The sequence below is a fragment of the Muscardinus avellanarius genome, assembly GCF_963383645.1.
Source record: "Muscardinus avellanarius genome assembly, chromosome: 17".
In the NCBI taxonomy this organism is placed as follows: domain Eukaryota; kingdom Metazoa; phylum Chordata; class Mammalia; order Rodentia; family Gliridae; genus Muscardinus; species Muscardinus avellanarius.
Window position 1 is genome coordinate 36,824,498 of NC_137803.1, and position 18,210 is coordinate 36,842,707.

An 18,210-nucleotide genomic window follows, 5' to 3' on the forward strand; every position below is an offset into this window, starting at 1 on the left:
GATAGCAAAGGAAGATGTATGCCATTCCTCATATTCTGTCCTCTCTTCATGTAAGACAAATCTCAGGACACAAAAGATAAGATAGAATATGAGAAAAAATATCAAGCCAGATGTTTCCACCAAATTCCTATTAAAATACCTGGAAATTGTTTTCTGTACATGTTTAAGAATTGTACCTGCATTTTAACTCCAAGCTAGCATTCCAGTTATTATTGAGACTGCAGACTACCCAAACTACATTCAGTTTTATTCTTTTATTGTATTTTAATTACATTTTTCTATATGCTAATGATGTTTTAGTTAGTTTGGGATTCCAAAACAAAAATTACAGACCGAATGGCTTAAGCAACATAAATTCATTTTCTCACAGTTATGCAGACTGGAAGATCAAGTGCAGGGTAGAACGTGATTGAGTTCTGGTTAGGATTCTCTTTCTGGTTTGTTGTAGGTCACTGCCTTCTGTTATGCCTTTATTTGGTAGAGACAGAGCTCTTATGTATCTTCAAATAAATGAACCTGTTCCATGGGCTCATAGCCCACTCTTATAAACTCAGCCTTAATCATCTCCATAAAGGACCTTTCTCCCACTTAGTAACATGGGTTTTCATAAGAATCTAGGGAGGATGTGTTTTAGTCCATAGCAAATATTTTCTGTTTCAGGCACACTTAGACTTGTAATTCTTTTCAGAAGCACTTCCTTGATCCATCCCAAAGCAACCAACGTTGCTTATGTACTTCCATTTCTGTGCAATTCAGTCTCAAAAATAGCTTCAAATCGTTGCAAAGTCGAAGTAAAATGTTCATAATGGAGGCTATTGCTATTAATCCTGTCTCATATGCAATACATATATTTCACTGTTTGATAGTGCTAATATTCAAAGTTAGACACATAGGTAGTTGTTCACTTCCAGTTGGCTCTAATATTGATATCATTTTATCTTCTTGACAGGAGGATGGGGTGATGTCAGGAAGAGCAAGTGTGTGCATGTTAGTATGTTAAATTCTAACACCCCCTGCCTGAACAGTGTAATATAAATGTAAATAAACTGATTAATTGACAAGAGGAGATCCTGATTAAATACTAAAGTTGTGTGAAACTGAAGTATAAATTCGTATTACTTGAAACAACAGCTTATAGTTTGAATAATGCTAATCTACCAAGAAGACATTAAATAAATCCAGATTGTAATTCCAATGAACTTTCTAATTTGGACCCATCCAAGAAGAAGAAAAAAGAAATAGAGAAGAGGTCTCTAAATTCTGGTAATCTGAAAAGGAACTCATTCATCTCATTCATTTAGAATAAAAGATGAAAGCTGTCTTTTAAGCTCCACGAAATCTTAAGCCGTCAAGTAGACCAGGCAAACATAAAGAAGGTATCATTCAATGCCAGCTTTTATTCATACTTAAAGGGCAACAGGGTCAAAGCTAAGATTTCTGGCTGTAAGATAAAGGATTTCAATTTGCAAAAAGTGTTCTGCCAAGAAATTAAAAAGAAGATGATGTTATCAAAAGAGATTCTAGCATCTTTCTTGGGCCCTAAAGACAAAGTCTCTAAATCTCCATTGTGTTTGGGACTAGTGTGAATTTTGATTTAGCATGACCAGATCACCAAATCTATGACCTTAGAAAGTGACAGGGCCAAGTCTGTGTGAGAAGGAGAGGGAGTAAGCTTATTAAAGCAGAAGGTAGTGGAAGTCTCTGAGGAATTTCTGCTGTCATACAGGTGAAATGATTAACCCTTCATCCCAGACTCAAATATTCTATTTTTTCCCCACCAAAATCCCCAGCAGGTGAAAGAAACACTCTAAAAGTCCTCACAAAACCAGCCAAGATAAAGAGACACCTGATTTTTTTAAAGCTGCCCCATGCATATGGACTAATGAATTTTACAGCTAAGTAGGCAAATAAATTTACTTACAGCTTTAAGATAAAAAGAAAGAACCACCCTGAATCCTTTAGTGACTTTGACAGTTGAAAATCTTAGAAGGAAAACATAAATCTTTAATGATTCCCACACCAAGGAGTAAAGCTATCAAACCAACATGGCCTTTGCAAGTATCACTTATGATTCTTCATGGCACAGACACAATGTGTAAAGGCATAGAGAACTGAAGGAAGAAGCTGATATTCTCCTCACATTGCATGTTTACAGCTGCAAGTGAATCTGAACTGGCAAAGGTGTAGCTACTACTCTTTTCAAAAGGAATGACCAGACCAGCATGCCCTTTAAAAACAATGAAAAGGAAATCACCATGATCCACTAGACTACCCAGGGCAGATAATAGTATGTAAAGATGTGGTTCGACCTGAACATTGGGAGTGGTTTGATCCTGCATAAGAGTGTGCCCATAGATGATGGAGCATAGCATGGGGTAGTTTTGTTCTGTACAGAATCAATCTAGCCTGGAAAGTATTTTATGTTATAGATAAAGAGAAATTTTGCTGGTGTGAAGAACATTTTAAGGCTTTCAGTAAGAATTCAGAATTTAACTGCAACAGAGAATTAGCAGCTTTTTAAAAATTATTATAGATGTAATATATAATGCATATAATTATCATATATAATACATATATACCTATATCATATGTATAATTTTTGTGATACTGAGGATTGAAACCAGAGACATTCTACCTCCAAGCTACAGCCCCAGTCCTTTTCTATTTTTATATAGTTTTTGAAACAGTCTTCTTAGATTGCTGAAATTATCACTAAATTGTCAAGACTGATCTTAAACCTGTGTTCCTTCTTGTCTCAGCCTCCCAAGAACAGAGATTACGGGTATGCACCACCATGTCTGGCTGAGAACTACTGTTGTTTGAAAAGGATACTAGTATCATTCATGAGTATTCACAGAAAATACTGGTTAACTTTGCCTTGAATAGATATATGGATAGTACAGAGAAGTATTCAGGAACACAGATTCTAGAGTTAGACATGACTTAATTTAACCTCAGTTTTAACCTCAACCTTCTTACTGGAAGATCCTGGGAAACTTGATTAATCTCCTATGCCTAAATTTTTAATATATCATATGGAACTAATAGTAGCCTTTATGTGCTTTTGGGGGGCATAAATTGAAAATGCATCTAAACAGAATATTATAAAGCCAATACTTCAAAACCCCTAATTTTTATGCTGTCCTTGGGGAAATTCTAAAAACTTTATATCTATAATTTTCTGTTTTCTTAAGGAGAGCTTCTCATTTTTTATACGCTTTGAGCTTCACAAAATGTAGATCCACCTCTGAGCATATATTTAACATATTGAATTTTCTCAGAAAGTAATAAATATATATTAAAATTATAGTCTCTTTATTATTTCCATTCTGTACATACGGAAACCCTAGTGATTCATATGAAGAGATGGGCTAGCTAAAATTTTCTATGGTTCTGGGAAATTGTGAAATATAATACCAATTTATCTATTTCCTAGCATTATATTTTCATTTTTTCCTTTTTTTTTGTGTGTGTGTGTGTGTGGTACTGAGGGTGGAACCCAGGGACTTTTCTACCTCTGGGGCATACTCATAGCTCACAGACCTATTTTATACTTTATTTGGAAACAGGGATTCACTAAGTTGCTGAGAGCCTCACTAAGTAGCTGAGGCTGGCTTTGAACCTGTGTAATCCTCCTGTCTCAGCCTCTGAAGTGCTGGTATTATAAGCATGGACCACCACGCCTGGCCTTTTCCTATTTTGATAGTAGAGACTGAACCCAAGGGGATTATCCCTCTGAGTTATACTCTATACCTATTTTTACATTATATTTTAAAACAGTCTCACTATGTTGCTCAGAGTCTCACTAAATTTTTGAGACTGGCTTAAAATCTGTGGTCCTCCTCTTTCAGCCTTCCAACTACTGGGATTACAGGTGTCGGCCACCACATCAGACTCTAGCATTTTCTTTCAAATAAAAGTGAATTTATGAAAAATTGAGAAAAATGTTGTCAGAAGATTTATATATTTTAAAATGTCCTCTTAAAAATTTCAGTTACCATCTTCATAGAGGAAAGAACTATTGATTGAGCTATTAATTAATCTAGTTAAGTAATGGCCAAAAAAAGCCATAAGAGAGTAAACTTCCTTTCTCAGACATATGCTAAAAACAATAGATCTTGAGGACAGGAGGCTGGGTGTAAGGGAAAGGGAAGGCATCACATGGCACAGGGCAGACAGTAATGGTTGGCCTCTAGTTTTCTAGTTCAAACTGCAAGGGATTGGATCCAGCACTCTAAATTTTAACAAGCACCCTTAGGCGATTTTCATGTACACTAAAGACTGAAACCATCAAGGGGCACGATGATATCCAGTCAATTCAATTGGTTATGCAGCCTGAAGGAGAACTTGGCTGAATGGCTTGGCAGAGGTATGAGAACATGCAGGTAATGAAGCTGAAGTAAATCTAAAATGAAGTGGCTTCACAAAAGCTACAAGGCCAAATAGCAAAGAAGAAGGTTGAGATTGAGCAAATGACCAATGGGCTGTGAGATCAGAATTTATAGACTGAAAAGATGCCCCCTCAATTTTATACAGTGGCTGTTACCTTTGATCACAGGAGGACATACACTATTCTTAAAGTGCAAGTTAGATTCTGATGGGCTGACAAGCCATGATATTGAGACAGTAAAACCATGGTCTACAGGTATAAAAATGTATGACCTGCGAGGGTGCAGGAATATGATGAACAAAGAGACTGAAACAAAGGGCAATAGTTTTTTTTAATATTTTAATTGGAATAAATTGAAATCTTTCATATGCCAGAAAAGAAATTAAGAAGAAAGATGTGAAGAGTAGCATAATTTTGTAAAAAGGGAATGTAAAGCAGAAGAAACTATAAAAAGAATAGTTCAAAATTCTTCAAGGGACTGCCGGCAGAGAAACATGAAACAATTTTTAAATATTTATATACACACCATACATACATGTGTTTGTGCAAGAGTGTGTGTGTAAAAGCATTCTTAGATAATGGAGAAAGCCTGGTATCTTCTACTAGATGAGAATTATGATTGATTTGTCTTCTGGGCCTGACTTTCAGTACCTGCACAAATTCTGCTAATGTTTTCATTTCTACATGCACACAAAGAATTCATGCAATCTATATGATATAGCAATGATGAGACACAGTGGCTATAGTTTGGATCTTGCATGTACACCAAAGGGATATGTTGAATGGATGGTCCTCAGCTTGGCTCTACTGAGAATGATAGAATATTCTCATGTTCCCATCTTCCTTCCTTCCTTCCTTCCTTCCTTCCTTCCTTCCTTCCTTCCTTCTCTTCTTCTTCTTCTTCTTCTTCTTCTTCTTCTTCTTCTTCTTCTTCTTCTTCTTCTTCTTTCTTTCTTTCTTTCTTTCTTTCTTTTTCTTTCTCTCTTTCCTTCTTTCTCTCTCTTTATACATTTCTTTCTCAAAACAACAAAGATAACCAATCATGGACCCAAACCTCTAAAACTATGAGCCAAAACAAAACTGTCTCTTTTAAAGTTGAATTATCTCAGGTATTTTGTTACATTAACGGATATATGACTAACAGAGAGGCTGGTGAAAAGGAGAGAAAAGCAGAGTCCATGCCTCAATATCATTCAATTAACATATGCATATACTCATATTTCTACTGTTTCCTGAAATAGATTTCCAAAATTATGTGTAATATAATACATCAAATAATTATGTAGTTGTATTTTAGGATTTCTACAATTTGTATCTGCCTCAATAGTCTCAACCACCATCTAAGTACAAGGAGAAAATCTCTCTGACTTTGAGTAATTTCTGGGAAAGCATATGAAGAAACAGAAGCCACATACCAATTTCATGTGCAGTTTCATTGTGTTTCCCTCTTTTTCTATTACGGCCTAATCACTGAGATAGAAGAGGGTGATGAAGGTGGGGTGTAAATTACCAAGCTGCAGGTTTGTATTTTTAACTTGTTCAGTTCATGCAGTATTTGCTTCAGAAGTGCTGCTCTGTAGACACAGGGTAGATTTTCTTCCTGTCAGTTTTGCCCCTTTTATTCAAGTCTTACTTTCACAGGCCCCTTGGTCCCAGGTGCCATCCATCTTCAGCCAGAAAGATTGCTTTATTACCACATTCATCAATTTGTACTCTGGGCTCAAGTTAGAAGTGACTTGGAAAGACAAAACTGTTACCTTAGTAATTGAATATGAAAGTCTTATTAGGATCCACTTTCACTAATCTGATATGAAAGTCACAAATGTGATATGACTTTAACACTGTATAAGCAACAATAAATTCTGATATGATATGAATATTAATATAGTGCAATGGGATACGGCTAATATGTTAATGTGGGAAGATATTACTAACAAGATATGAAGACTTGATTGAAAAAATTAATATTACCTTGCCATAACTCTGTTGAAACTACAGTCACCATGTTCCAAGATAGCCTTTGTCTAGATTTGAGGAATAAATTATTTGCTTCTTGAGTCCCAGATAAAATAAAACTCTGGGTCATTTTGATGTTCTGAGTTAAGAAATATTTGTGAATATGATAAACAATTTCTGCTTGTCTTGTTCTCATCCTAGTTAGGCATATTTATCAGTTGAGTTACATAAATTATGCAAGTTAACAATAGCGCAGACATCAATACAGACTTACCTACACTCTGGAAAGAAAGATAAGAAAAAAATGAGAAGGCAGAGACTCTGATTTCCCGCTGCAACCCTGGACAGGCAGATATGTTGTTCATTCAAATACTTTCATTGTATTGCCCTCCTAGTCTCAACCTTTTTGTACTAAGTCATCAATAGATATAATTATCTGCTTTAATATGCTTTATCAAACCTAGTGCCCAAAAGATTCTGGAGAAAGTTAGTGAAAATTTCATCATAAATCAGGCTATGAGTGACCTTCATTTTGCTCTAAGGTTTTAAGAGTTTTGTATTTTAATTTTACTACCAAAAATATGTCTCAGAAGGTATAATTCATGACAAACGTCAGAATAACGAGGCCAAAAATAACTGGTATAAACATCCTAACCATAGAGTGACCACCTCTTTACTATTCAGTTCAGCCTTTTCAAGTTATACAAATATAGCCATAATTATTACATTAAAAAACTCCATAAATTAAAACACACATTTGTTATGACCAATTGCAAATATAGAGAGTGAAGATTTTTCTTTCTTTTTTCTTTTTCTTGAGAAGTTATAGATTAAACCCAAAGGTATTATAGCTCTGAGCTATATTCCCTGCCATATTTTATTTTTATTTGGAAAAAGTCTTACTAATTTACTGAAGTTGGCCTTGAGCATGTGATCCTCCTGTCCTATCCTCCCAAGTGCAGGGATTGTGCACTAAAGGACCTTTGTGTATGATGTCTAACAGCTTAGAATATGTAAAATATTACCAATAACCATTTGTATGGAATTTCAAAACATAGGGTAGAAGACATGAATTATTCCTGTTCCTAAATCAGTTTATTTTCCTTAGATATTTTTATAACTCTCACCCACATCTTTTTTGTCTGCCATGATTACAAGATTCCCATCAGTTTTCATTCATTAGTTTCCTTGCCCCGGCTAACAACTAAATAACGAGTTTTCCCTGTATGCAAGGCATTAAGTTACAAATTATAGAGGATATAAAGTTGAACAAATTGTTGCCCCTGTATCCAAGAAGTTTGCATTCTCATAGGAGAGATTAAAATGCTATGTAAATTAAAATACAGAATGAAAGTGATAATTTTGATTAAAAAACAAGAAGGCCATACTACTTTAGAGGACAGGAAGATAAAGTCTAAGAAATCACAGGTTTGGAAGTGGAACAGCAGAAGGCAAAGACACATTGTAAATTTTCACAGTGCTTGGCTTACACAAACACAATTAGAGGGGATTGGGTAATATTTTTATGAAGTTCAGGACAGATTCACAAAAGTACTGGAGTATCAGGCTGAATGCTTTTAGTTCAACTTCTACCCAGATTCAGCCCTAAAGTTTAGCATCATTTTAGTTATCATAACTATGTGGAACAAATACTGGCATCATGTTTTCCCACCCTTCCATACCTCTACTTACTATTTGATAAAATGAGCAGCAAATAGCTAATGCATGAACTTGACTCAGTGGAAGCTACATTTATCCCTTTAATTTCCTTGGGGGAAAGAATGTGAAAAGGTGGAGGCAGAAGCTCTCCCTCCAGCCCTTATGATGTGGACAAAGTTCCTAGTGTGTGCATCATTGCAAGATGAAATCACAGAGAGAAAACATTTCCTCTTCATCAAGGGCTTTTGGTGCTACTGTGCATGCTGCAAGAAAAGAAATTTGCTAGTGAGGGGAGAGAGAGCAAGAAAGCAAGAGCAAGAATGAAAGAGACAACTATAGCTTATGGAGGTACAGTGTAGAAGAAATTACTTTAAATTTTGTAAAATAGGTTAGAATTAAGTAGGTGCATAAACCAAGAACAATGGCACAGTCAAAAGAAGTGAGCATGTAGATTTAAACAGGAGAGGTTTAATGAGGCAAGATCCTACATCTGCTCAATAATGCACAAACTCTTGTGGTCCCCTTAATAGTCTTAGCTCTTACACTTTTCCTCAGCCTGCCCCACTAACTCTAGAAATTGTGACACTTTGAAAAAAAATTTTTTTTTATTGGTGCACTGTATTCATACATCATAGTGGGATACAAACTTTTGTAGACATACATGCACACATCGCCCAGTCAGCCCCCAGTGTTCTTAGGATCATCATCTTGTGTGACCCTCCCCACTGTAGGAAACTGATTCATTTCCATACCTCAGTTCTTTCACATGCTTCTGTGAAACGAATCCAAGAACTTGGTCATCACCTCAAAATTACATTGTAGAAGAAGCCATAATTTAAAATGTAAACTGAGTCAAATGTCAAGGAAAACACTAATACTCTCTTTCCTAACTTTTATTTGTCTTTAAAAGCATCTTATAAAACAAATCAAATAATTACATGTAGATTTATTTTATGTTTTCCTCATGTGCAGAAATAAAGATTTATCTAAAATCTGAATAAGATGAAAACATAATTGTAGGCATATATATTTGAATCTAAGACACAATAAATCATAGCTGCTGTTTTTTTTTTATAAGGTTCTAGTTCAACTCTCAAAAAATAGATGAGAAAATTGAGGTGTGAATCATACCAGGGTTGTTGTTGGTTTTTTCCCCCACTATCAGACTCTATAAAATAAAGTTTGCCTTTTGCTCACTGGAAGCAAGAAGGAAAAACATTAGGTCAAATGTGTAAAATATATTCTTCAGTATTTCTGTGTAGACTATAAATCTACCATAACTAGCATTATCACCTAGAGATATAAGATGTTCTTCAATAGTATACAACTTTATAGAAAATTTGCCTAGTGCTCAACATGAAAAAACTGTGATAGTGTCAAATGTTAAATATTTATGGTCTTGTAAGAATCATGAGATACTACAGTAGGAAATAGATCCTGCAGTTAATAGCCAAGACAAAACTGTAGCCTCTATTCAGGATAAATGATTAGTGCCTAATTAGATGCTATTAGTACCCCAAAATACAGATGTGGTAACTAAGGGCTGGCTGATGAAGCAATATGCAAAATCATAGAAAGAGTATGTGGAGTAGCTAAAATATTATGCCAGAATTTTAGATCCACAGAGCTCATATTTTAAATCCAGTGCCCCCAAGAATAAGTGGTTTCAGGAATTAACAATCTTTTCTATTGAAGTAGCAAATTGCAAAGAAGTGTGTTTTTTTTTCCATTTTGTAACTGTAAGCTTAGGCAGTCACTTTCCAATTGTATGTGTGTCTGTATACTCCATTTCTTGAATCTTCATGAGTATCAGCCATCTTAACTCCTGTGACCTTTGATTGACCTAATCTTCCAGAAAGAATGTCAGCCATTTTAGAGCTCCTATGACATTTGGTTGACCTATGTTTTCCATCATAGCTCATATAACTTTTAGGTGACCAGAAATCTTCCAGATGTTAAACTTTTTTTTTCAAACTTATTGTCTGTATTAAAAAGTAGCCAATCCCACAGTGTTGTGAACCCAAGCCCTCACCAATCAGTACAAGAGGTAGAATCATGTTAGAAAAAATATCTGAACAGATTGCCAGTTTGGTGTGCTTGTTTACCAGACTTTTTGTCAGTTGTACACCCTTCTGCACAGAAGCAAATTGCCTTGCCAAGTTACTTTTTACTGAATGGCTTCCCTATAATCTATTTCTAAAAGTGATAAGCACTTGAATATAAAATGTTGGTCTATAGATATCTGGAGACAGAAATGCAGAGGTTCCAAAGCTGTGAAAGAACACAGAGGAAAGAGGGCTGGAACCCAAGTGAAGGGTTCCCCTAATGAAATGCCCAGCATGACTCCCACTTACCAGCCATAGTCATGAAAATGTTTATCTGTAGATAAACATTTCCCACCGGGTGAATTTGTCCAGGACTGTGTGTGTGTGTGTGTGTGTGTGTGTGTGTGTGTGTGTAGAGTAAATGAGATAAAATTCTTGAAAGCAAATAGCACACTGTCTGCCTAAGATTGTGTTTGAATTCTTGTTCTCACAGTGTTGTGTGCATATGTATATGTTTGTGTTTATGTGATACTGAGAATTGAACCCAGGGACCTTCTACCTCTGAGCTACTCCCTGTTTCATTTTACATTTTGAAACAGGATCCTGCTAAATTGCTAACAGTCTCCAACTGTTGCTGAGACTGATCTAGAACATGAAATCCACCTGTCTCGGACTCCCAAGTATTGAGATTACAAGCATTGCCCAGCTATTTGTTTCTATGTGAATCTCCCATCCCACTTCTTGGATTCTTGCAAAGGGTAAAGACACTCATAAACATGAAAATCTGATTATAATATAGGAATGATCAGAAGTGTGTGTTGGGCTGGAATCTCCTAGGCACAGCCAGGAAAAAGTCATTTGGCAGTAGGAACTGCAAGTTTTACACTTAGGGAAGCCAAGAAGAAAATAGACTCGGAAGTGAAAGAGTCATTGTTACATGTGACTGTAGAAGAGGAAGATGAAAGAGAGACCACAGGAGATGCAGCAGGCAGTCATTTGTTAAATAGAAAAAGTAACTAATTTTAGTTAGAAACTTTATTTGGCTGCAGTTATGATCCTCTGAAACTAGTTGTTGATTCAAAGTCGAACGTCTGTAGTGTTAAAATTATTCATGATATGAAAAAAATCACCCATGTCTCCTGCCTATGTAAATATGTATGGAGGGGTGTAGGCTGTTTGTGTGTGTGCACAATAGGATGGCAGTGGCTATGTATTTTCCCAGATATCCCCAGTCCTCACCCACTGCTAAGTCACTTTGCAATAATGAAATGGATGAAAAAGTATTAGAGCCCAAATCTCACTCTTCCAGAGATTTGCTTTTAAATAGTGAAGTGTAAAAAGACTGGATAGTAAAAGGTCTGTGTCATACTCTCATCCCCTCTCAGGTAAAGGTTTCTCTAACCAAAAGAGCTAATAACTAACAGGAATCTCCAGCAGGCATGCAGATCTGTTGAGAAACTAGGTGAGAAAGCACTCAGGGGCATAGCTTCTAACTCCAAAGGGACTGCCACCTATACAAATTAACATTGCTTTTATCTAGAAAGTATGACCAGAACTGGAAAAATGGAGCAAGCATTAAATAGCCTCTAAGCACAATATGACAAACTCTTGAACACTGAACAGGTTTATTGTAAATGATAAGCCCCCTGTGACTTGCCCAACTGAAGTGGCTCCTAAACCAGCTCTGGTGGCACATGGTTGTAATCCCAGGACTTGGGAAGCTGAGACAGGAGGACTGCAGTGCAGCCTCTGTAAATAGTGAGAATTTCATCAACCTAGTAAGACCCCGTTTCAAGTTAAAAAATGAAATAGATCTGGAGGTATAACTCAGAGATCGAACATCCCTGAGTTCAAGTCCTAGCCCCCACCAATAATCATAATAATGTTAGATTATTTATTTTTTTAACAGATTAAAGACCAAAGCACACCTTCTCTTTTGTTTTTCAGTATTATGTAGTGTTGCAATAAACATATGTTAAAATGTTTTCTAAGATAGATACCTAAAACTGAGATGTATCATAGATTACAAGCAGCTTTGAATTTTTTGCATCTTTCTATCCGTATTCCAAAATGTTGGTATCAAATCACATTACCATTTGCAATTTATATGAAAATATATTTCTAATGGTTTTCACCAACATTTTATTATCAGATTATCTAATTTTATTCATTGAATGAAATAAAATTAAGTTCTTTGGTTTTAATCTTTCATTTGTTATTAAAGTTAGGTGTTTCTTTTCTTGTTTGCAGATATAATTGCCCATCCAAATCCTTAATTTTTTTCTAAAACAACTTTCTTATAGGTTTTTTTAATATTATTATATCTTCTGGATACTAATCTCACATAAATTTATTATATGGTCATGTGATAATATTTTGTTATTATGTTAATATAGAAAATGTGAATCTCTTGTGGTATGTGATTGTTTATACTCAAAAGGTTTTCATAAGTTGATATTAAAAAATACTCATAAGTTTTGTCCTATAACTTTCCATTTGTTTCACATATTTATATTTTAATCCATCCAAGTTCATTAAATTTTGAGTAAAAAAATCAAGTTTTACTACCAAATTACTGATTTTTTGTGATTTTAATGTGGGCTTTCAATGCTTCTTATGTCATATATACTTCTGAGATGGAAGTGGTTACATTTTGGCACTTTCTATTTAGTTCTATTTACTATTGTCTATTTGAATGCCATGCTGTTTTAATAGTCATTACTTTGGAGTAAGTCTTTTTTGGATCAGTCCTCATTTTATTTTTTTCAAATAGTCTTGGCTACTATTGCTACTATCTGTTTAGTAATAAATCCTTTGATCAATTTGTCAAATTTCATTAGGAAAAATTAATATTTTGATAGAAACTATGTGCTATTTATGAATCACTTTATGAAAGATTTTTAGTTTTGCCATATTGGAATTTCTCATTAGTGACCATTTATATACCTTTCTAGTAATTTTGGTAGTATTATATATTCAACAACTTTAAAAATATTTTTAAAATTATTTATCTCCTATTAGATTCATTTCTAGTTTTTATTGATCTATTGATAAATTATCTTAGAAATTAAAGCACCTATTATTTGTATATGACAATACCACCATTTTTCTTATAATGATCCAATTATTGAATTAATCCAATAATTGTAACTAAAATCTCCTGTTAGTTGTAACAGAGCCTTGCATATTCTCTCTCTTACATATGATATACCTATAGTGATAGGTTCTATAAAATGTGAATGCTATTTTATCCTAATATATATCTTAAAATATAGACTATATAAAATACACACACACACACACACACACACACACACACACATATATATATATATATATATATATATATATATATATATATATATAGTTTTTGTATTGGCCAGTTCTTCTAATAAAGTGAATAAAAGCATCATTATTTCTATCATTTCCATAACCTAAAAATTGCTTGATATAAATCATATTTTTTATTAGTTACTTATAGTCTGCTAACTTGCAAGTTCCTCAAGGAATTATATTTAAAATTTCTAACTCAGGTGAGTATGGGTACACACATTTGTAATCCCAATAGTTGGGTGGCTGAGACAGGTGGACCACAAGTTCAAGGTCAGCACTAACAACTTAGAGTGAGTTGTCAAAATAAAAAGTAAAAAGGGCTGGCTTCGTAGTATAACACCCCTGGATTCAATCCCCATTAACACCTCCTCACACATACACACTAATAAAAATTTATAAGTCTCTAACTCTATTTAATTTATTCATTTTCTTTTATATTTCTGTCAAATATTCCAACAGTTGGTTTTTCAGAATTGTAATATATTCTTTATGACTTTCATATTTTGGAATTGTATAATGATTTTATGTCATATGTCAGTTTTCTCCCTTTTTAGTAGTGTGTACTGGTAGATATTATAAAAATCATGATACATATATTTGGCTAGTAATTTTTTTTTGAGGTCTGGGGATGGAACCCAGGGGCATTCGATCTCTGAGCTATACCCCCTCCCCTAATTTTTATTCTTTATTTTAAAACAGGGTCCCACTAATTTGCGGAGGGCCTCACTAAATAGCTGAGACTGTCTGCAAACCACAATCCTCTGGTCTTAGCCTCCTGAATGCTGGAATTATGTGTGTGCCACCACACCTGGCTGGCTAGTAATTTCAAGTATACATGTTTTCAATCATTTTACTTTATATTTATAACTCACTTAAATAAATAGTATAAAGAATGTTTTTTCTTTGGGTTATAGACTGCATGTCAGAGTTTTATTATTTGTGGATCTCAATACTTAGACCTCATTTAGTGTGGGTTGATGCCACTGTCCCCTCTTTCTGTAAGTAGATTAAAATTCAAGACCTAAACTGTTGCTGGTCCTGTCATCTCCATTGCGTTAGTTTTGCTTTGGCAATTTATTTTCTTTCTTTTCCAAACACACAAAATATTTTTGGTCAGATATTTATTTTATTTATCATGTTTATAGTGAAAGACAATAGCAATATTTTATCCATCATTTTGCTATAAACAGATGACTCCAGCCATTGTTTTATACTAAAATCATCCCCAGCCTCTGAAATTCTACTTTCCATCTATAATTAGATTTATTGTCTAATGATCCATCATTAGATTAACAAAAAAGCATTTAAACCCAAGACTAATTTATCCTGTGGAACTTTTATATTTTAATATTTTTTCTTTTGTATATTCTCTTTGATACCAAGAGGCAAAGGTGATTTTTTTTTTATATTTTGTGCATAGAAATATGATACCTTCAACAGGTAGAGTGATAAGATCCAGAAGAAAAGCCCCAGTTTTACCTCCATCAGAGTCCTCATCACTCCAGAGCACTGCTGGCAGATGGTGCTTTCTTGCATTTGAGTTTTAGTCAAGAGTGCCCATTCCACCAACCACAGAGGCCAAGGTGAAATGATAGAAGGGGCTAGGAATCAGAGGCATCATCACAGCCCACTTGGATGGGCTTTCAACTTGGAAGACACATTTTCACTTTTGCATTTATAGCAGTCTTATGTTTAATATATCTTGAACTCAATTGAAATGATTTAAATTCAGTAATTTGGTAGATTGTTGAGAATATTTAGTTGTAGTAGAAAAATAGTAAAAGAATTGTTTTACCTTTTTCTAAAATAATTAAAATTCAATTATATATTCCATTCTAGTCAATAATAAATATTAAAAATATTTCAATTAAAAAGTGATTTCTATATCAAGTAAAATGCTTTTAACTCCTTAATTTTTTTTTCATTTGAAATGTGGACATGGTGGCATATGTCTGTAATCTCAGTATTTGGAAGGAGGTATGTTTGGGGTCAAACTCAACAATTTAGCAAGGTCCTCAGCAATGTAAGGAGATACCCTTTCAAAGTAAAAAAATAAAATAGGAATGAGGTATAGCTCAGAGATGGAATGTTCCTGGGTTTAATCTTGAGTACCTTATACATAAACACACATAAGAATCTTTGCTTTTGTTGAAGGTAATCAGTCACTACACTAATTCTTCTTCACATGTTGACTGATTTCTCACTCTGTTCAGGTTTCTGATTGAAATACTGAGAATTTGTGAAGAATTAAGCCTGGTTCCTGTCTTCTCAACTCTTAAAACCACCAACATACATTAAATTGTAGAAACAATTAATGAAAGCATATTATTACTTAAGTTTCTAGATAATAAATCTGTTAATCTGTTTTGCAACATATAAAGATAAAATAATGCAAAAGTTCAAAAAAGTAGTAATATTATCCATGTGCAAATGAAAAAATTTCTACGAGAATTTATAATTAAATTGTTAGTCTCTTCCCTGAAGTGATGAGTAAACTGGTGAAACCCTGATACTAAGTGTTGTACCCAGAGACACAGAGGTCACTAAGAACGAGTTGAACAAAGTTCTCTTAATTATAATCTAGTACACCTACTTGGAGTTTTTTAAGATACCAGAAAGGGATAAAAAGATATAAATATTTAATGGCTATCTGAGCAAACCTGGACATTTAATTTAAGAATATTAACACAATGGTTCATCCATTGTGTTTCTGAGTTTACAACTTAGGTAAGGCATCTAGCAATCCATCTCCACCTTGACTATCAGAAAATGATTATGGAGTCTGTAGCCTTGATGGCAGGATGTGACTGAAGTGTCCTATGATGTGCTGGACCTTTATTTGCGCACATCTCCTCTCAACCTTGCCTTCAATTATATCACAGTGAAATCAGCCAATGGAGAGAGGATTTATACGAAGGAAACTGGCAAAAGCTATAATCAGAAGTAATTTTTGTTTGTTTTTGTTTTAACTTAAAGTGTTGCTAAGCATTTGTCAGTACTTGACTTGGTTTATCTTCAACAGAAGATAACATTCAATCAAGTCACCCTTCAAGATCAACAGGGCTTTAGTCTAAAGGTCCATTTTTCTTGTGCCTGTGCTGCCATGGATGGACCAAACCTCTGGCATAATCAAAAGCAGAAAACAAACATCATCAGAGGTTTCCACATACCCAGCCAGGGCGAAAATGTAATTAGCAAAAAATGCTAGGCGAGAGCATTGTGTGACCAGAACTATTCAATCAGAAAGTGCTGATTGAACATATATAAGCACAATCAAAGCCTTTATTTAAATAGGGGTTACAATCCTAATAAAACACAAAGGGAAGTAGGGGCATAGGCCTCCTCGACAGGTAATGAAAGAAAAAATTAAACTCATCCAATTACATCTGGGGAAAAATCCATTACCTATAACAGAGAGAGGACTGCCCCAGGAAAATTCAGATGCAAAACTAATAATGAAGGCACACTGTCCTTTCAACAGATTCTAAATGAGCTCTAATTTTCTTATATCCACCATTCCCAAACTATATAAATTTCAACTAAGCAGAAAAAAGTGACATGCTAGCACAATTGTTATTCCAAACAGGCCCAGCTGCTTGCTCACCTTAATTAGACCTAATCCCAAAAGGGAGCCAATCTTTCCTTATTTTCTTCTATGAGCTCACCTGATTTTCCTCAACTTTTCTTTTCTAATAGATTTTGCTGTAACCTTTCAGCAACTGCCGTTTTAGATATTCTCCCAGGAATCACTATTGCTCTGCTTTCTTGGCCAAACAGAACTTGAACCCATGAGGCAGAAAAAAAAAAAAAAAAAGAATGAAAGAAAAGAAAAGAAAATCTGGGTGTTCGTCTGAAAACAGTATGTCTGCAGAAAAAAGGTTGAACTTAGTTTCCTTCTTTTGAATCCCTGGATGTGTAGTATGTGTGTGTATTTGTGTGTTTATACAGGAAGTTCTAAAATGACAAATCCTGAAGAGGCATTAGAGATCATCTTGTCCTGCCTCCTACTGAATGGACTTTGAAATGCCAGGCTAAGATTTCAGTAGGGAGCTGACATAGTCTTATAAATTGCAAATATCCTTAACCCCTTTAAATGTCTATATCCTGTTGGCAATCCTTCTACACTGTTAGCGATGTCCAGTTTGGCTGGGCTTTAAACTCTAAGAGAGTCTACAATCTCTCTTAACACTGCTTTTATTTTTAAGGTGATCACTGAAAACTATAAGTATTCCTTAAATGTTTGTTAGAATAATTTGACTTCAAGTTATAAGAGAAATCCTCACTGGATCTTAGTGAAGATTAGACCTGGTTCTTAGACCTTTGTCTTTTTGGGGTCTAATATTCAGTGAGATACTGACTCAAGGGAGAAACTGACTCAAGGTCTCTAGGCTATACATTAACTCTATAAATAGCTATTTAACAAGAGGTGAGACCGATTAATTAATTTGATATTATGAGGTACTTATGAATACAAAGTACATTCTGCCTACAAAAATAACACATCTTTTTGAAAGAAGAGGTGTAACTAAATTTATGTTCACAAACAAAGTAGAAATTAGATAATGTGTTGCCCATTTTTCAATACTTGGTAGAGAAATACTGATATACAAAAAACTCAGGGAAGGAGGAGATACCTGAGAAATAGAAAGGCTATAGAATTCTTCGTAGGGAAGGTAAAGTTTAATGTAAACTTTGAAAGTTGAGGAATTTAAAAGCACTTTGAAGAGTAGAGAGGAAAAGCACTATAATCTAATAAAAACTTGAAAGTTTATATCAGCATCTTGTGTTCCAGAAGGGTGAAATAACTTAACAAAGCTTTTTTCTGAC